Consider the following 22,080-nt stretch of genomic DNA (forward strand, 5'->3'; position numbering starts at 1 on the left):
GTTTTCAAGTCCCTCAAACTTTCTCTTTTTTCTCTTTTTGACTGACTGAAATATTTCTCACTCGTACTGTTATCTGAATCCAGCTAAGCAATACAACATCTTTCACTTGCCTCAGCTATTCATAAAGACCCAGTTAAAGATCTCTGTGCAACCATCTCTGTGTTTTTGTTTTTAAATTAAGGTTTTCTCCTTAGGGCTATTGCACCATTGTTATTCCTTGGATGGGGAAGAATTGCATACAGGACTACATAAACATGAGAGACTGCAGGAGAAGCCGTGGGCTGAGTAATATGGCCCCAATATGCTCTGTAATATCATAAGGGCAGCATGTTTTCAATTCAGAATGAAAAATAGGTTTCCAAAAGCGTTAAGCTTGGGCCCAAAAGCTGAACTCCAGACAAAATTAAAATTAACAGGGCTCTGAGATTTCCTGCAATCAGCCAATTACTTCAGCTCTTGGGTTTTTTAGCTTAATGCTGAGATTCTGTACTCAGTATATACAAGTGACTCTGCTAATCAAACAAATACAGAACCTGCAAATAAAACAGCAGCATCTCTGTTGTCAGTGTCTAGCTCAATGAATGGAGTCTGTCCACTTCAAATGGCTCTAGGTTTGCTTTCCCAGACTGCCTCCTCCTCAAGGCTTCTCAATCTTAATGCAAAAGCAATAAAGGTCTATTCCTTAAGGCATACTTCTTTCGCATATCATCTCTCCCAACCAAATCACTGCTTCCCTGGTTTTGATTTGAAACCAGCAGTAACTGAGATGGAATATAAGGGCTCCTTAATCCTGGGGAGAAGCTGCATGAGCAGCAGGGATACAGAAAGTTCAGCGGCTCCCCAGACAGCCCCACCAGGAGGCTTCAAAGACCAAGAGTCCACTGACAGAAGAAGAAGCCTCTTTGTGCCTTGGAATCAGCTGGGAAGATTGCTTGGAGGCTTTGTTGGATGAGAAGGCTCAGCTGTCTGTGATGGCAGATAGGAGTTGAGAGAGAAGCTTAGTCAGGGCCACTGAAGCACAAAGATGCAAGCAGGTTTCACGAAACACTATGCTCCCTGTGAGCTCTTTCATGTTAAACTAAGATGGCTGACGAAGCTGAAGAGGAAGACAAAGCAAACTAAGAGCATTTACCCATGCTTCACTGAGCATGTCTAAATTCTCAGGCAAGCACAGCTTTGAGTTCAGTCCCAGCTGAGGCTCTTCCCACCACCTTCTGGAGTTTCACTAAGCTGGCACTGGCACTAGCACCAGACTGGATGCTCTTCTCTGCAGAGGGAACCAGCAAGGACAACTTGAGGCTGCCTAGACCCCAAGCATGCATCCATCCTAAGGCAAATTTTGTACCTCTGCTCTGAATGGCTATGGCGGCATGCAACTCTTGTGAGAGTAGTGCTGACTTCTGCCAAGAGGTAACAATGCCCAGAGGGTGAACACAGACCATGGGCACTATGCAGGCATTACCCATGGGGCAAGGATGGTCAGAAATACTGGTTAATTAGGTTTAATAATCATTGATGAAAACTATGGAGTTTTCTTAAAATTTTTATAAGAAACATAAGTCACCAAGACATTTCTGTCAGAAGGATGGGTTTCTTGTTGTCCAGCATTTGTAAACACTGCTGACAATGCATCACCTGATTTAAGAAGAAAGCCAAGATCAGATGTTTTTGGCATTCTGATTACTATCTAGACTTTTCTGGCTTTCTTGCATGAGAAATTGAAAGCTTGGATCACAACTTCAAGAGACTGGCAAAAAGCCTTAAACCTACAAACATCACTAGATGGGAATGAAGTCATAACTTGTAACAATTCTGAGTATTGCAAGATCTGCCAGTCAACAGCTACAAGAGAACGATGGAAGAAATGGTATGAAAATAAATACTGAGATAAACAAGGACAAAAATATGGTTTCTAGGAGCATGAAAATGTCTGTCTGCTGAGGACTCAGTCCTGACTGACCTTTCTTGCTTGCTTTTTCTCCCGTAGCATGATTTTATTGCTTTTATGGAGTAGATTTCAGGAGTCTGACACTGCCTCATTGGGAAACCAAGAAGATTTATGCTGAGCTTGTTGCAGGCAGCAGTTATTATTTCATTATAGAATACTAAGATTGTAATTTTGTGTGATTACACAGAATGTTTAATGCACATATTAAGCCAGATGCCTTTTATTTCCATTTGTACAGCAGCCTAAATGGAATAACTGTATGATATGCCTGTTTATTTGGCATTGAAGCTCAGATTCAGTGCTTAAGCATCTTACTGAATTGGAGTGTCATGCTGTGCTATAACTGCTCTAATAAGAATCTTGTTAGATACCAAAATTTGGTGATCGATGAAAGATTTTCAGGCTGGTGGGAAATAATACTGCACCAGCATGGTAACCTTACTGAATTTTCTCCACCTGAAGACAGCAACTTTAATGAGGCCTGTAGGTACCATCACAGTTTTCACATGTCAGGTCAGTATACAGACTGATAATGTGAGGGTTATGGGGTGAATTGTACTATTTTGATGGTGCAGTTTACTGTTGCCAACATAAAATTCTTCAGAAAACTTAGGTATCTCCTACTAGTTTAATGAACTTTTTTCCCTCCCTTCATATTATTGAAGATGTATTTTTCCCATTTAAACCAGTTTACTGCAAAAAGTACACACTGAAAATGGGCTATTTAATTCCAAAGCTATAATAAGATATCTGAGATGATGTGGGTTAGGAGAGAGCAGGATTGTATCACTGTGTTACCTTTAGTTGGTTTCACTATCACTGAAAGTCTTGCTATGGCTAATGCTAAGCAGCCACCTGCAAAATACAGAGAGTTATCCACTTACCAGGGACTTTGTGATTTGGTTTATTATCTACCAACTGGTTATTTAGGCTATGAAACACTTCCAGACCTGTAAAATCTTACCTTACCTTGGCAGATCACTTACTCTTCTTGTCCAAGCTATTTTTGCCTCACAGAACAGCTTTGTGTCTGCCAAAGGCTGTTGCTGGCACAGTTGCCTCTGCCTTGCTGTGACCTATGGCACTCACATCCAGCTCTATTTTTCTGGTGGCCTCAAATGAACTAATGGTTGCATGTCACCCTCAAAAGCAGCAGGGGTGCTGGGAAAATACTCAAGATTCCCAAGGCCTTTTTCCCTGTTCTGCGTGGGGAGGGAGAGAGGGAGATGAGGTGCAACCTGTTCTCCAGGACATTCCCACTCTTGTGTTGTCAGGGGATGCCTGCTGGCTTTTCCCTTCTGGGCAAGATCAGGGTAGGGTGATTCAGATGACATTCTTGTTTGGGCAAAGAGTTTTCTTACTTCACCACCACCACTTTCCTCCTTTTGTGTGAAGAGTGGTGTTCAGCCCAGCTGACACTACCTAGTGGTCTCATTGCCAGGGCAAACACCATGCAGTAAGGCTTGTTTCTCTATTAGAGTACAGACTGGCTATAGCAGGATAGGCATCCAGCCTGCCCACCCCAGCTGCTCACATGTCCCTTGCCCTTCAGATGGCCAACTCAGGAAACAGAAGCTGCACATACGCATATGGTAGATGGTACCTAAGGGCATGCACATCGTGAAATTAAAGGAAGATATCAGGATGTCATCTGTGCCCAGAGCTCAGCTTCGCTGTCTGCTCCTGAGCCTGGACTGTAACAGAAATGTGTTTTCTCCTGTGACTTATGGCTTCTCAGTGGTTTCGGATCCCTAAGCTCCTATTATATTATCCAGCGTATATGGCTCTTACCTTGAGGTAATGAAGTTACTGGGTGACTATTTTTGTGATTAGCTTTTGCACTCACTCACAAGCTTTTCATTACTGAATTCCCCACATAATTCTTTAATTCAGTTTGGTTTGACCTTTCAATTAGCAGACAAAGAAAAGAAAGGTGAAATCTGTGTTATGCCACTGTATTCTGACCTTTTCAACTGGGAAAGAGGCCTTGGTAGCAATGACTCAGGCCACATGGGCTGAGCTGGCAGAGTGTGACAGGACAGGAGCATTGATCCTTATGAAGAAGATGGAGTCTCTTATCTTCTCTGTGGAGAAAGCTTTGACACCCCTGCTGCCCAAGCAGTGAAATACACCTCATCCCCAGAGACTCTTTGCATTTTTTTCCCCCAAAAAGCATAGAATTTACACTGAAGGTATTTCTGTCTCTCTCACTTCATTGCCAACATAGGCAGCTCTAGCTGTGCTCTGAAAACATGTGCCCCATAAGCACGGACCCATGCAAACCTGCCATACCAGTCTGAACTGTGGGGAAAGGGACTACAGAAAATATAGGTCCCTGAGACATGGAGAACAAGGAGAGGTTGCTGATGTTATACAATAACCATCCTCAGCTGTTTGGGGACTTAATAGTTGGTTTCCACTGGATGACAACTGGCGTGCTGCTTCAGTGATGTCTTTGGGTGTTTGGGATTCCAACAGAATATTTAATTCTTGTCTGGCCAACCTGTCTGCTTGGAGTATTTGCACTGCAAGGTGCCAGATTAATGATTAGAGAGATTAAAATCTACAGGTGCAGCCTGGGTTGTGCCAGTAAACCTGACTCTGCCTGTGGAACTGAATATGTGTCCAAAAGGCCATGTCTAAGGGTCAAGTGAATCCAGAGGGCCATACCTAAGGGTCCAAGTGCTGGTTGACCCTTAGGTTGTTCAGCACTTGGCTTTTCTGATGAGATTACCAACCACATGACACAGTGCAGGTTGAATGGCTGACCTCAGAATCTGTCCTAAACTGGACTGGTTATCATAGATGCTGATTTAACTTTCACAGATTCTTGATGTAGGGTGATAGGGGAAAAAAAAAAAAGCCAAAAACCAACAAACAAACAGGAAGGACACCAGCAGCAGCAAAAGGAGAATTCAGCTTTTTGTGCAAGTCCTTCATGTGAAAACAAAACAAGCCAAACAGCCTCATTAATCTCGGTTTTATTACTAGAAAGGCCAAGGGTAATTTCCCCCTAAGGGTAAGCTAGCAGACACAGCTTGACCATTGTCACAATCTTTGGCAACAACAGTGGGGAACAAAATGTATAGTCTGTCATGACTACTCAGTGAGGTGAGGATGATTTGCTGGCTGGTTTTGCTGGGATCTTGTTTGCTTTGCACTAGTGATTCACCAGAAAGCAATTGCAATGACTCTGATAATGACACCAGTGGGCACTGATAGGAGCAGGGGAGCTATTATCATGATTCCTAAGATTTTCTGCAATTAGTTATTTAAAGAGGAATGGGCATCATTCACATGGGTACGCTTCATTTCAAGTCAATACGGATTGACATGAATTCCTCCCTTGATACACAAGGACTCTGTGTTGTTAACAAGCTTTTGTATGTGATTTTTTTTCCTATGAAATTAAAACGCAGTAAGTTGCTTTAAATGGGCTTGGGTCAGGTAATGTCAGATCCATTTTAAATAAACAAATCTAGACAATGAAGTTTCATAAAAATCTGTCTTTAAACATGAATAATTTTGGTTTTGAGATGGTATTATTAGGATATAAGCTAATTTCAGTTATTCCATAGTATTCTTATAAATTTTGAGCATCTGAAAAAAGTTTCAGTACATACTACCACTTAATTATTTTTTTAGACAGGTGTAAAATGTATGAATAATGAATTGAAAGAACTGGAAAGACATAGTCTTAAATAGAATATTAACTCTGTTTCTAAAATACTATCCTAGGTCCTCTTGTAAGGAACAGAGAAAATATTCCAACTCCACATGGTGGAAAAGCTTCAATGCAGAGAACTCTCCACAGGACTATTTTCCTTTTGTAGTATATTTTATTATCAACATATGGGCAGGACAGACTGTTGATTATTTCTTCTCCTTTTGGCTCAATTCCACGTACAACTCAGCAAAAGCAGAGCTATACAGACTATTGAGTGGACAATAAATGGCTTTGCATTTGCTGAGTGCTGAATAAAAACGATGAAAGGGTGTTGTGACAAGCTCTCGAGGCCCTTGTTGGCCCATGAAAAAAACATTTCTCCCCTAGCTGCTGCATCTTGCTCCTTCCATGTTGGTTCAGAGGGGAAACACCCTGGGAAGAGACAGTTTAATAATCCTTGACTTGATGTTGAAAAAAGGGTGACTGGAAATTCCTTACAACTACAGGGACCATGTCCTTAAATGTTGCTGGATGCAGGATGCAATTAGACACGACCACAGGAAGATCTAGTTTTGAGATGTTGCAACCCATGGCTGATGCAGGAACATCAGTTGAGGATCTGTGCAGTTGCCTCTCTTGCCTTTGTCTGCTCCCAAGTTCTTCAGTAGAGGCCCAGCTGCAGCTGCAGCTGCACCTGCACTGTGGATGGCAGGCCTGAACCAGGAGCTGCAGAAGGAGTCAGCTGCCTGAGTTAGGGTATTCTGTTCCATGTCTGCAGTGCATGGACAGTAATACCAAATAACAATAATAACTGTAATGGAAACAGTGACAATATCAAAGAAAACCCAAAGGTGAAATGCTCTGATAGTTCTGGGGATGTCCTTGCCCATGGATCTGTTGCCTCACACAAAGGAACAGAGTTTGTACTGGTCTTTCCCATCTCGCCCTCCCCATGGTATCTCCCTGGCAATCACTTCTACACCCTCTGTTTCTAATCTATTAGCAAGGCATGGCATGTGGTGCAGCAGACTGGTGTTTATCTTTGTGTATGTGGCCAAGCTAAGGCATCTACTCTTACTTCTGGGTCCTAAAATGCAGTGAATACTCAATTATGACAGTGTTTGTTCCATTAGCAATACTTTTATTCTATTGTAAACATTTTTCACATATAGTAGGGATAAGGTCTCTGCCTGATAATGTCTGTAGTCTGAGCATGTATCTATAACCTGGAGAAAAAGAATAAAGTGTTAGCCTGATGATTTTAAGATGATACACAGAAATTCTTGGGGTTTTTTTGTACTTGTTACTGAGAACACATCAAGAAGGAGGGGACAGCCACAGATTATGGAGCTATTACTCATTATTAATTACATACTTTGCATCATTGCAACCACTCCAAGATCTAAATGTACCTTGTAACTAAGCTGCGTGATGGCCTGGCCCTTTGATGCATAACATGGAAGACAGAGGATTATGCACCTCTGACCAGGATAGACTTTATTTTGCTTTCAAAGAAGCATGAGAAAAGTTAACACCAAGTTTAACTTAATTGTCCAAATTAGATGTATTAGTGAGATGGTGATAGGTGTGAGTCACAGGACTTATCTGCCTGTGAATATCATCCTTTCTTTCTCCTGTGTTCAAGACAAAAAGAAGTGGTAGCCATGTTACTTCAAATCTTTCAGGAAAGTGAGGGCTCAAAAAATATTCTCTGTGTGTTTCCTTGCCAGGAAACTAAGTGAAACCTTAAATAAAACAGACACCCTTACCCTGTTCTTGTTTCAGATGTTCTAGTCTGTTTTTTCAAGACTGAGTCCTTAATGATGTTCCTGTACCTGCTGCTGCCTGCCAGGTACCCTATCATGCTGATAGCACGTTTCAAAGGATCTCCCCATGCCTAGGGAGGCAGGACCATATTTGATAGCTATGGGGACCTCAAGCGTCTTCTGCCATCTCCCTGAGGCCACATTGGCCATGACAAATTGGCACAATGGCTGAAGGGGAGCAAAGGGCTAAGTCCCAGGATGATCCCAAGCCTACAGAAGAAGGAAAGAGTAACCCCTCTGGAACAGTGCCCGTCGGAGAGCACACAAGGATTTACTGAACGTCAATCTCCCATCTCCTTCTTTTTCTTTCAGGATTTCAGTGTGAAAATGAGTGGATTTTTTGACTTGGTTCCCCTTCCCTTTTCTGGCAGGGCTGGCTGGAAGGCAGGCTGTGGCTTCTCTGTGCTGGATAGGTTGCAGCTCAGCTCAGCACCACACAGCACAGCTGAAGTGCCTGCCAGAATGGGATGCAGATGGGAAAGCACTTGCAGCATCATGCCCTCAAAGCATTACAGCCAGACAGGCTGGTGATTTGCAGTCCAGTTTTTCACACTGCTTTAGCATCTCACCCCTCATGAGATTCCAAATGAAAATAAAAATCCAAATCTGAAGTGCTGGCAAGTGAACCTGGCAGTGCTGAGTAGCTGCTCAGCAGTCTGCAGCACTATCCCTTCCCCCAGCTGCTGTAAACTGATGTGCCAGTCTCCCTTTGATGTAGACCTGTGTTCTGATTTCACCTTTATTTTCCCCCAACGTTTCCCCCTGAGGCAAAATTCAGCTCTCACACCCACATGACACTTTATATTCTGCTCCCTGTGCCCAGAGCTCCCACTGACAGGGTGCAGCATTCAGCCCCAGGACGACTGTCACTATCCTTGCCAAGAGATGAGGAGCAAAGTGACTTCCAGATATGCAGAGCAAGAGATTTGGATCAGCAACAAAAATGTATAAATGAGAGACTGCACACATATTAGTTTAGAATACTGATTAGATCCAGAAACAAAGAGATAGAATAACCAAATGTTTTGGCAAGACAGCATTTTGCATCATTTATTATTCCTCAGCTAGCTTGAGTTGAAATAGGAAGTGATCAAATGATGAATGATATATTGTCATGTACTGGTACCATTGTGTCAGAGACTTTGGCTTAGGATCTGCCTAGATTAGGCAAGTAACCCAGCTGGCTAAATCTGATCTTTTTCTAGAACAAGGGACAGGGAGTACCACTAAAGGGATCACAGTACATGTAAGGGAAGCTGCTCCTGTTTCTCTACAGTTGTTAGGCACTGTTGACCAGTGCAAAAGCATCAGTGAAAAAGGAGCTTCTCTAAGTTTACGATGTAGAGACTTCAACAGGAGACTCTAGTTCAGTGAAGGGAATAAGCAGGTAGAGGACCTCCCATTTAAGGTACACCCTACAAATTCATTAGAAGTGAGCAGCCACTGTAGAGCCAGCAAGCCTGATGCAGACCAGTGGGCAAGAGCTCCAGAGTCAGAGAGAGAGGCTGGAGATGGAGAAGAGCAGTAACAGCACATGCACAAAAGCACCTAGAACCAACTGCAAGGAAAGACCACTTCCCTCCTTCCTTGTGGACTCTGAACTCCATATACTGCCTGCCAGTATAGGTCAGGAAGAGAGAGTGAGGTCTATGGAAGTTCTCCATGGAATGATTTATCTGCTAAAAAAGCAATGCATATGAAGGTAATGCCTGAAAAGGCCTGGTCTTGATGAAAGAATTGCTGTATGGTTGACCTCTCCCTGAGCTTTGGCTTTCCCCTTTCTCCTCATATAGCTCCCTACACACAGTCCATTGCTTTCTGGGTCTTTATGAGGGTTATCTTTTGTCAGCCTTTCTGGCAGCTTCTGCAGAGCCCACTCAGAGCAAAGACAACATGTCGGTTATTATTATTGCCAACTGGAAATAAGGGGTGGTGAGAACTTTGCTATTTATATTCAGGCTTTCTCATTTTGCAAGCAGTTTTCTCTTCTCTTATGAAAGTGAGCACCAGTATCACTGTGACATAGGTCTGCCATGTCAGTTCCAAACTCTTAGGATGTTCTGGTAAGAAAAAAGGGTGATTACAATTAAGGTGTGCCTGGTTTGTGATTCTGTAGTGCAAAACACTGGAGGCAAAATTACTCTTAGTCTTGTTTTTAACTTCTTTTCTCAAAAAAAAAGGAAAGATGTTGGTGAATAGCAAAAGCAAATTGTTCACAGGTTGAAGGAAGGCAGTGCTACCTGTATAATGCACTCTGGTTTGTAATTATTTAGGTGATATTAACTCAAGTAGTGTCCATCCACCATCAGACTCAGTTTGTAGTTAACTGAAAGACAATCCATCCAAGTCCATCCACATAAATCAGTGGTTTCATGTGTTATGATGTATATGCACTTCAGTATGGCTATGAGGGCCAGTATCCCCGTCTGCAGTTTGCTACACGTTCACATAACTAAACCTTTACTTCAGAAAGTTTCAGATATAATGTCCCAGATTTGCAGTCTTCAAGATGGCAAACTTCCAGTCAAGACTGGGAGGAGGGCAGTGGGGCTTGTCAGAAGTCCATCCTGAACACAGCTGTTACACGGTGAGAATTAAATGACACTACGAGCATCCCATCCTGCTGCCTCTGACCTCTCCAGATCAGAGGAATAACTGTTGGATAGAGCAAACTGAAGGAGGCACAGAAGAGGGGAAGATGGCAGGGAAAAGAAGCAGCAGAGCCCCTGGCTGTGTGTGAGGGCAAGGCAAGAATTCTGCAGCCTGTGCTATGGTCATTACAGTAGCACATACATTTCATTCACTGTATTTAGAATAGTTTGATTCAGTTGGCTGTAACAATATAGTACTAGTGCATAAGACAGGTCAGAAAAGTGCATCAAAAAGGAAAATAAATGCTTTTTCTGGTATCTTTGACAAATACTGGCTTAGCAGAGAAGGCAGAGTGCCATATCCACCTAAATTCTTCCAGAAGTTCATAAAAGTTGTTTCACTGATCTTTATGTTATGCCAATGCAGTACCAACATTTATCAGCACAGATTATGAATTTGTCTCTCTGAGAAGATTTGGTTTTGATGGTAAATATTTGGTAAAAGTGTGTAAAATAAATCTTAAGAAGAGATCTTTATCAATATATTCTTAATTATATAGATTAAACTTCATGATACAGTTGCAGAGTGGGTCTTTAAAACTCCATGTGCAGGCATCTTGCATTATGAAGCTCTGAAAGAAGGGTTGAGGCAAGTGGGATGTATAGATCTATCTTCTTTAGATTCCTTTTCCAGGCAGTTGGACAGACCTAGAACAGGACTTTCAAACTCTGCTTATAGATTAAGAGATGTTATATACACCCACTGTCAAAATAGGAAAGGGTTTATATGGGTTTTGTAATGAGGGTAAGATAAGACTTTAAGACAGTTGTACAATTTTATGCTAATCCTTAGCAAGCAGATCAATATCAAGATAAAAGGCATAACGTTTTTGCAAAAGGAGGGATCAGTACAGATAGATCAAAGGCAAGGCTACAATCAAATTACCAGGTGATGCTTGTAGCACAAAATCAAATAAGGATAGATTTCTTTTTGCAGGCATGGTAAGCTTGTTTCTATTCTTCGGGACTCATAAACGTTAATGCTGGAACAGTCACATTTGATCCTTTGACCTAACTGAATCACTTACCACATCAGGTCACTGCTTATTGCTCAGCATTGCTGTATGGAACTGTATATTTGCTGGAGAACACTCATATACACTTACGAATGTAATTTAAAAAATAAAAAACATTTAATCATGTATCATATGCAGAATTTACCAGTGACAGTGGATAATTCATGGAGTAGGTTTTCCCCTGCTGTGAATAATTACAGAGCAGCAGAATGAAATACAATAAGATGAGAGTGACTATGTAATTTTGAGGGAGAGCTGCATTCATAATGATGGTTTCTCAACTAAAAACAATTGGATTTTGCAGACATGCTTAGAATTTGTTATGTATTTGTGTCCTTCAAAAATATACATTGATGGGATTACTAACTAGTCACATCTCATAAATTAAGAATATTTCTGATCTAAAAGGAAGGAGCAAAAAGGGAGCCTACAGATGGGACTTGGTACAGTGGAGGCCCTCCATGTGTTATGTAGTTGTGTAGCCTCACTCAATAAACCCAGAACAGGGTCATAGTATAATATTTGCCTTGACACAACAGATTAATTTTTTAGATATAGCAGATTACTTTTTTGTAGCCCTGGGCTACTCTTCTCTCTCCTTTCAAGAGGTCCTGCCTGTGTTGCCTGCAGTCACCAACCTGCATGTAAGAAATTACTAAAAGAAATGCTGAGAGTGAAGGGCATGGAACAGCCAGTGGGGTTGGGAGGAAGAGGAGGAAGAAGAGGAGGAAAAGGAGTAGCAGGGTGAGCAGGTGTGTTGGGTGTGGGAAGGCTGCAGCAGGATCCTGTAGCTGGGCCTCGGGTGGGAGGGAAGGGTAACTGTGGCCATCTCTGCCCCTGGGATACAGCAGGGCTGCAAGCTCACTCCCTGCTCCACATTCCCCCATCAGATCTGCTTACTTAACAAGTCAAAACCCAGCTCTTAAAAATCTCCCCAAACTCTCATAGCCCTGTAAACCCTGCAAGGTTGCTGAATGAAAAGCAGGTAGTACAGCTATCTCCATCACCGTCAGGGCGAGACGAGTATAAAGGGTTGTTTTTCTCAAGTTCGTCCTGCAGCCACACCAGCCAAAGGGGAGTGGACTGGGTGCTGCTCCTTTTGTTCCTGAGCAAACGCTTTCAAGATCCTGTCAGATAGATATCTGCAAACACAATTACACATCCATCACCAGCAATTTAATTAGAAGAGGGAAGGACAAGTGTGAAGCACCTGTAGCTTGTGTGTATTTTTTTTAAGCTTCAGCAAATATAGTTCTCTCTTTTCCATGGGGGAGTTGAGTACTAAAATGTCTTCCCCTCATAGGAGCACTTTCAGCAGCGTTAAATACTTTGAATTTAGGGCCAAATAAGTCTAGGTTTATGTAAGCATGCCCTTTATTTGAGCATACAAATTTTGTTTAAATGAGGTAAAAAAAAAAAAAAATTGGACTTATTCCAGACTTCACAGATGTCAAATCAGTTCTATCTCATCAGACAGCTTCACACTGAGTCCAGTCATTCTATACACACACACATACACTCTTACACCGATTATGAAGAGGCAGACCTTCTGTGGCTCTTCTGCCCAACAGACTTCCACTTCCTCAGCAAGTCCCACATCTTGTGGATACCTCTAATTTACTTCAATCAGTTGTACAGCACACATGCTATAGGTTCAGTTTGTCCCAGACTCTGCAAAGATATTACATACTGGTGCACAATAAATGGTAGAGATACATAACAGACTTTCCATATGTATTTTGTGCCCTCTTTTCACCCAGGATTCCCTATCTGGTGATACAAGGGCCATTAGTGAATAGTTTGACTAAATTACAAGCATGACTTACATGCTACACATCCTGTCCAATGCAGCCTCAGGTTGGCTGGGGGCAAACACAGGCAGCTGCGCCATCGCCCAGCTTCCACTCACTTAAGCAGCCCCACAGCCCACACCACGCACAGGGGCACCACAGGGGACTCTCAGCAAATCTGCTGCTGATGTTCCCAGCTACCACTGAGCACCCTCAGTTCCTGAGATGGGTGAAGCAGAGATGGCAATTGCTAACGTACAGAGTGCGTACTTATTTTCCTCCACCCTTTTAGTTCAAAAGAGCAGGCAAAAGCAAAACAGTGTGTATTATGACAGGGTTAGTTAATTGAGCTCTTCAGCAATTTCAGAGGTATGCAATTGCCCAGCCTTGTATGTTGCATGTATTTCATATTTACACAATGGTGTGAGGTAGTACAAAGCCACCCAGGTCTCATTCTGTCAGTGAGAAACTTGTTTAGTAATCCCTCATGACTCCAGGATTTTAAATAATGTCATCCAAATCCATTGTTCTCTCCAAACCTGCTTCTGACATCACCAGTGTGCTTTTCAAGAAGGTTTTGGCCCCAGAAATCCTTACACAGTTGCTGCAGTCACAACCAAAACAAAACCTAGGTTGCACTGTGCCTGCTATTTAATAATGACTGGACTAAATTAGGCCCTGGGTTGGTGAGTGCTGAGACCCCTAAGGCTCTACGGGACTGCAGCACATGTCTTGCCCCACAGAATCATTGGCATGAGTGGAGCTTCCAAATCAAACAACTCACCAACTAACCATAACAAAAAAAAAAAAAGTTGTCAACTATTTGCGTGCTGAGAGACTCGTTCAGCAAGTTCAGCAGCTCATATGGCTTCCCTTAAGATACTAGATAATTGCTGCTAGATTGTTGTGTGATGAGTAGGTTAGATAACAGAACTATTAAGTACTGTTTCATCACCATCTCCAAACCAGTATATCAGATACTTCCTCTAAAAAAAAAGGTTCATCCCAAATCTAATAAACATTTCTATTTTAAATGCCACTTTCTGTTACGGTATTTAATTAATGGGAAAAATGGTCAGTGTTATATCTCAAGTATAAATTGTCATATAGTAGAATCTTTTAATTACCTAAAACTAAAAGACAAGAGGCAAACTCTTTCTTCATATTTTCAGTATGGTCAGATACAGTAATGACTTTCCAAGCCTTTAAGCCAATTCCCTTAATGGATTCCCCCTAATGCATTAAGACTTTCATTCAACAAGAAACATAAACATGTACATAATCCCAGTGTAACAATCAGCAGCTGCTTGTATTAACCATAAGATTGATACCTTGCTGAAAGAAGGCCTGAGAGACCTAGGAGCAATTATTCTCAGTAGACTCATCTTGGCAAGAGGAAGCAGTGGCAGGTTCCTCCTCACAGTGTGCTTATTCAAACTGCAAGTGAAATCTCACCTGTGAATGCTGGTGGGCAGCTTTAGGGTATATCATGGGGTCTGAACAGCCTGCTCCCCCTCTGCAGCTGTGGTGCATCGCTACCATCATCCCCATGGTTCTGAGGACAACAGAAGCTGTAAATCGCCATTTCAAAGCCAGGTTTCAGCTACAATACCAGCACTCCTCTGTACCTTTTGGAAGGTCAGACCATATCCTGTCTTAGAGGAAACAAGAGGGAGACACAAAGAGGCCATGTAAGCAGCAGCCAGAGGATAAGCACTAGGATCTCCTGGCGGCTCGCCCTGGCCCAGGTCCAGATGCTCAGAGCCAGCAGCTTCATGTTTCCCCTGGCTCTGTCACCATACAGCATCCTGGGCAGGACTTACCAGGAGTGATCATGAGAGTGCAGCCTTTCCATGCTACAAATAGGTCATGTACAGGGTGGGAGTTGTGCTAGGACAATGCAGAAAAGGCTATGCTTCTGTGTGGTAGACACCTTGCCACATGAGTGATTGAACCCGTGTGAACACCTGGTCACAAGGAGCATTTTCGCAACAGACTCTGCCACTATCTGTTGTTTCCCAAATTGCTGGCAAGGTGACAAACAGATTATTGTGGACTGAGATAAAACACTTAGGCCCCCAAGATCATTGCCTTTGATTAGACCATCCACTGCCAAAAATACCCTCACAGCACAGCTAGCTCAAAGACTGGAAAGCCGTAGTTTCACTTGTGGAAACCTTTGGTACCACCTGGGACTTGGCTCATCTTTTGAATTTTGCCAGCAGTGGAAAGTCTGCAGAGCAAACTGCTGTGCTCTGTTAGCTGATACCCTGTGGCACTTTGCTAAGGGAAAAATGTTTTTGTTAATGTGGCTCATTTCATTCTGGGACCTACAAGAAAGCTTTCTTTTGCCACATGTCAGCACCCACTTTTAAAGGACAAAAATTATTCCATGAGACATTTTGATAGGTCTGCTGGATTATTATCACTTACAATTAGTTTTCTACATGCTGCAACATTCCCTGCTGACAACCTCTTTTTCACCTGTAAAAATACTGGAGAGTTGCAAGAAGCAGGAGGGCTTGCCAAGACATCTGTATCAAGGATGTTAGTGCAGACAAGGAATATTTCCTACCTGTAAGGTTTGTTGTGTTTGAGTCAGACCTATTCTATCAGTACTATATCCTCTCCAGGGCTATACCTATGGCAGAAGTATGGTGTTCGTCTCAGCACAAGTCTTATCTCTTTATTTTTTTGTATAAGAATACATATTTAGAACCCTAATATATTTTCCACTGCAAGTTGGTGAAAAAGTTAGCTACCAGAGAAACAGTGCTTTGAATGCTCTTTACTTTCACAGTGGTCTTTGGACAGCTTTGGACAAATGCCTTCCCAGAGGCACAAAAGCGGTCAGGCTCACTTGCTGATATGCAGATATACACAAGCACGTGATGGGGCCAGTTTTATGGCTTTGCTATAGAAAATAGGTTTGCTGAATTTGGGGGTGAACTCTGATTTTTATTTTCTAGCAGAGAGGAGTTGATGTCTTATGAAATGTTGAGAGGTGGTGGTGGGATTTTGCTCTCCACCATTTCTTCCCATTCCTTCACTGGTTTGGGTGACCAGAGTATGTCCTGTCTCACACTTAGCTGCCATGAACTATTTGTTCTATCACCTAAGACAGAAGTCAAACTGAACTAGCATTAGCTACCTTTTCCTGTTAATTTGAAAAGCAGCCCACCTGCTTCTATCACAGAATATGTTTTCCTCTCTCTTTGCTGCTCCTGAAGGCAGTGGTTATGTTCTATCGATGCAGCGGTTCTGCAGCTGGAAGGTTCAGCCTGGAACTGCTGAGATATCCTTACACATTTTTAATGGTATATGTGTAAAACTTGCCCTCTTTAAATCAGTCTTAAGAAGAAAAGCACACTTTTCAGTAGCAGAGTGAATTCTGGAAGATATTTAATGTCAAGGTAGGTCAAACAGACTGATACTAACTTTCATTGTCACTCTTATATTCCTTACTTGCATCTTGTTTCTCGCCTGAGACAATATAAATAAAAATGTTCTCAATCCCATCATACCAGTTCATTGAGTTAGCAGCACCAGTAATATATGGGCCTGGAGTGCAAAGTTTGACCAAGATATCCTTCACAGAGTCTGTGACTCAATGTTCATTAATACTAGCTACGTATCTACTAGATCATCTGGCAGCACAAATTTAATCCAGACCAGAAACAAACCCTCAGCTGCATTTCTGTCAGCTTAGTAACTGTGTACTTTGGGAGTCTCTGCTAGCTTGCACCATGATCATGACCTGGCAGTCCTGGTGTTGCATTTGTCCTCTTTTTTCAGTTGCTTTTGCATAACTGAGGAACATTGTCCCCTTTGCATTGAGGGGATGTTGGTAGGTGGCACTCTGAGGAACTAGCCACTCAATTTTAAGGACTGCTTACATATGCTTCCAAAGGTCTCCTGCAAAATGTGTTCATGGGAAGCTCAAAACCATGGCCAGCAGAATATTTCTAAATCACACTAAGGAGCAGGATTAATCCACATCTAGTTGCATCCTTACACCTGGCAGAGTTGTTTTACTTAGATTCTGTTGTTTGAGTTAAATTTCCTCATCCCTTGCCTGTTGTTGAATGGGGCCAGTCTAAGGATTATAGAATTATTCACCATACAGTGCCACTCAGCTTTGGTGTGGAAACTGGACAACCAACAAGATAACTTAGGATATGATTTATGCTACCCAGATGAGTCTCTGTTCACACTGCAAGGGATGAGCATATATGGACAGTGTGACAGGACTTGCTTGTATGGGTGTCTCCAAGGCTGGAACCCTTGAGAGAAAACCAGCACCTAGCCTGTGCCTCTCTTTGTTTTGTGTCAGAAACATTGTGGATCACCACAGATTGTAACTGCTGGCCTGGCAAGCTGCACACTGCCTTGGTTTCCACAACTCTTGCCTGTCTAAAGCATGCCAAACCAGCAAGTGTGCTCCTGTTGTATTATTGTTGTATTCAAGGGCTGTGTTTACATTCCAATTTGTAGTGCAATCCAACTCCTTTGCCCCAAGAGGAGTAAAATACTTAGTACCAGACACTATTGTTGGCTTTCTGTAGGACCATCTGAACAAGTTAACAAGAGACTATAAAAGGTGCTGAAATAATTGTGTGGGAAGATATAATACACTGTACTATAGTCAAGTACCTATATTTGGGTCCAGTTAGGATCTAGTCAGGATGTATGGAAGGTGAATTCTGTCTCTTCAGGCATAGACAGAGCAGTGGATCCATGCTGCTCATGCTGTGCACGAATGAGTCCAGGCACTAACACAATTGGGAGCTGAGGTATGCTGGCAATGAGCAAGGAGATGTATGAGCATAGTTCATGCCTGATGAGTGTGCAAATAGAGGAGCAAGTCCCTCGGTCCAAATCTGCTTACATAGCTGTGCAGCAATAGCCAGAGTCCATGACCTTGGCAAGAAAAGACTATGGGAGGTCCAAAGGCCTACAAACAATAAGCCTTACAGATCTGCTGGGAAAATGTTACCAAACACATTAGAACATCTGAAATAGTAGAGTTTCTTTAAACTGATACATGGACTAATGTCCTATGGCTGTCATGTTTTCAACACAGTGTCAGGTGCCTGAAATTTCATTTCTGGACTCATAGAATCATGGCTCAGGGGCAGTCTGAAATAACTGCTTTGGACCCTTCAAATATAAGTAAAATTCTATTTTACACCAGAGATTAGACACCCCACACCTCAAAAAAATCCAGAACATAAGCAAAATGCAATAATATAAATGTTAACTGTGAAACAGATAATTAGTCTAAATGCTAAGAGTAGGGATGACTTAGAAAAGGCTAGGAGATTAAAGTTGCTGCAGCTGATTAGTAGGAAGAACCAAACATTTTCTCACCATACTTTTTATTTTGGGTGTCTTTCAGAAATAACTCATCAGGTTACGTATTTAAATGTCAGAAGGAGGCTTCACATCATTCCTCCCACTTCATTAAAAGGAAGAAAATGGACAAGGAAGGGAAATGCTGTTAGGATTTGCAAGTTTGTCCCTGGGCGAACACATTATAGTTTTGCAGTTGTGCTGATTACTGAAGGATGAACCCCTGATAAGTAAATGGTCCTTGCCAAGAATCACAAACCAGCCACTGCAAGAACAAAAGTAAGCAACAAAAGTTCACATCCAACTCTTTGGGTAACAGCATGTCTTGAGCGAGGGAAAGGGAGCTTAAGAATTTATTTTTCTTCTATGGACTTTTCATAGAGACTATTAAATACAAGTGCACCTCCTCTTTCTCATGGGAACCCAGAGACAGAAATCACTGGGAATGTATTCCAAGCTGAGATGTATTCCAAGGAAATATCACTCTATACAAGCCCCATTCTTGCACTCTCCCTAGGCACCTGCTACTGACTCTTACCCAAGGCAATGCATCAGATTAGGGTGATCCCTAGCCTGACCCAGTGTGACCACTCCTCCTTGAAGGAAAGATATCCAGTTAAATTCATTTTGAGGCATTTTTCATTACCTTTAATCTGTTAGGGAGTCTGGGTCTCATTTGTGTCTTTGAAACAATCAAGACACTTTGTACTTCAGCTTTGCCTGTAGCCCAAAACCCAGCAGAAATTGAGACTGTCTGGGCCACTCAACAACAGTATTTGTAGGATTTCATGTTGACATTCACCTATACATTTCTGTGCAATCTTTGCTGGCTTGCTTAACCTCAAAAATCTAGGTTATCTTTATCTTGTCATGATCCTTTCACTGATCCTCACCCCTTCATTCGACCCCACTCATTGCACACTTACATAAAATACGGAGTCTAACTTCAGTTGCCATCTTCCCAGCTGCAGAAAGTTTTAAGGATCAGAAGATCAACTGGCATACCTGGCATGGACGTAAGAGCAACTTCTGCAATACAAAATAAAACAGATGGACTGCAGAAGTGTATCCTTAAAAAAAATAAATCAACCACCCTCACCCCCATAACCAAACAAAATTCAACCCCAAGCCACTAAGCAAACTTGGTAATCTGGTATTTAAGAATAAAAGGAAGCCATCCACCAAAAAACTATTCAGAAATCTAAGTGATTATTCATCCAGAGAACAAGGACATTGAACTGATGAAATCAGTTAGCCTTCAAGCTAATAAAACAGAGACAGGAAAGAATTAAAAAATGAAAACCAGAAAGAAAGGAAGAAGAGGGACAGCTTGCCAGTTAAGCCAGTCTGTTTTACCAGCTATCCGAAAAATTTCATTGGGGCATCTAGAGGAAAAAGAGTGGTATTTGCCATTTGGAGAGGTGGGAGTTTGCAGTCTTAGTCTCCATACTTGAAATGGGCTTTTATTGGAGATACACGTATACTCCTTTCTCAGAGCTTATAAAAAGGTAGCTCTTCTCCAACTACTTTGTACCTTCACTATCAATGCTCTGATCAGCACTCAGATAATTCTTGCCCTGCCTACCTTAGTACATTTAAACTAGATAGGTGTTAGCACACCAGGTCTTTGTAATCCCTTCCATTTTTTCTGACAATTGTAGAAGACATATCTCAGCCAAGGGAACACAAAATGGCATCCTGTAGATCAAACCATGAGCAAGACATAATATGCCATGAACATTAGTGTTCAAAATCTGGAAAAGGGACATTTCAAAACTGACCTTCTTTTAAAAATGCCATAGGTGGATTACTGCCTGGTGCCTTTCAAGATAACTCCTTGGGATGGGATGTTACAGATGGGATTTTTACTGGGAAAAAATTCAGTTTTTAGAGAAGTCACAACAGAAAATTATTCTGAAAAATAACTTTAACCACAAAGTGGCTCCCTGGAACGTTTAGGCCATTTAGAACAAGTAAACAAACAGCAAAGTAGGTCGATGAAACAAGTTGTAGTAATTTTCTTCTGCAATTTTTTCCTCCTCTTTTCTTACATATCCATCTGTAGAAGAATTAATTCTGATATTGCTGGACCTTTTTTTTTTTTTTTAGAAAAGATTCCCACAACTATCTAGGAAATATGTATTTCAGAAGCACCTTAGTAGCCAGCTCAACTGCACTAGAATATCCCCTGGAACATCTGCCATGTTTCCATGCAAAGCTTTATTTGAAATCACTTAAAAAAATATGTAGATATGCACACACATATACATACACATGTGTGTATATACACACACACACACACACACACACATATATACACAACATATGTATGGGTTTATTTATTAGTAAATATTCAAAAAAGTTTATATTTTAGCAGCCTTTGTTCTGCCTACAAATCTTCATCACTGACAAATTTTGCATCATGGTTCTGCCTTCTGGTTCTGCAAAGCTTATGTCTATTCAGAGAGAACAGGGGCTGAGACAATTTAAAAATGCAGAAAATCCTCAGGCACTCACTCCCAGTCATAATTCATGCTGCAAGCAGAGTTGTGAGTAACATTTCTCATCCTGGCTCCACCCCAAACAGTAATGACTTTCAGTTTTCATTCTATCCTGACCTAGGTTTCGTACACTGTGAAAGCTGAGAGGAAGGTTTCATTTAACTAGTTCCCAGCTCATGTAATGATTTTGGAAAAAAGTCTCTTCACAAAAAAATAATTGGTTTTTCCTATGCTGGCTAGCCCAAATTTGGGTACAACACTAAATCTGAGTCATTTCACATCCTTGTTTAGAGTATGTATTTTCTGTTTTTATTTAACAACTTGCAAAGTTAATAGATATTCTGAGGAAGAGTAGATCACACTGCCACTGTTCTAAGCATTTATATGTGTGTATATACACATGCAGATACATGTGTGCTGTGTTATATATGTGTGTACACAAAACCCTCTAAGATAAGTAATAAGTGTGACAGTATACATAAGAGTGTTTAAAACCCTAGCTCTTACATCAGAAACATAAAACATAACAAAACCAAGTTCACATAGTAATTTATATCAAAGAATGCAATTTAAAATCATGTTTGTTTCCCACCTTTTGTAAGAGACTTTTGTAACTGAAATCATTAAAAAATAGTATTTCACAATCTACACTGAATCTTTATGTGTTTGTTAGCCATAAGGTAATATTGTCAAAACAAAACAAGCCAAAAGGCCTATCTTCTGAAGAAGCCTCAACCGAGGACACAATTCTGCAATCAAGCAAAATTGCCAGAGCAGGCTTCCGTGTCATTCCCCAAACAAGTGAGGTGTTGGTAAAATTGCAGTTCACACAAGGTCACAATGATTTCTCATTCCACAAGTTACATAGTGATTTTTAAAGGATGAGAGCCAATCCACACTCTCCCCTTGATTGTGCCTGCAGTAGTAAGCAGGGGCCACAGGCAGTGGTCTCCCAGAACACAGATCATCCCAGGCAGCAAGCATGTTTCCCTGGCTCATTCAGACTTTCAGGACTTCATACCACAGAAAGTCAAGCTGAGGATTATGTGAAGATCTCAGGAAAATAGCCAGCTATCTGAACTAAAATTGATCCTGCCACCCAGCTAATTATAGTGCTCTAATAAACAGGCTACTTTGTTTTCTCGTCCAATCTTTGTATCCAATGCAACCTTTACTGAGCTTTCTGCTATTACAAGACTCACTATTCCACTGGCCCTCATTTCCTTTATTCCATGCAGTTTATTCCAAACTGCCTGTAAAATATTAATGCATTGACTGAGATGGGGGCAGGTGAGACAGCTTTGAAAATTATATAATGCATTAAAGACC

This window comes from Indicator indicator, chromosome 2 (assembly GCF_027791375.1).
Source record: "Indicator indicator isolate 239-I01 chromosome 2, UM_Iind_1.1, whole genome shotgun sequence".
Classification (NCBI taxonomy): domain Eukaryota; kingdom Metazoa; phylum Chordata; class Aves; order Piciformes; family Indicatoridae; genus Indicator; species Indicator indicator.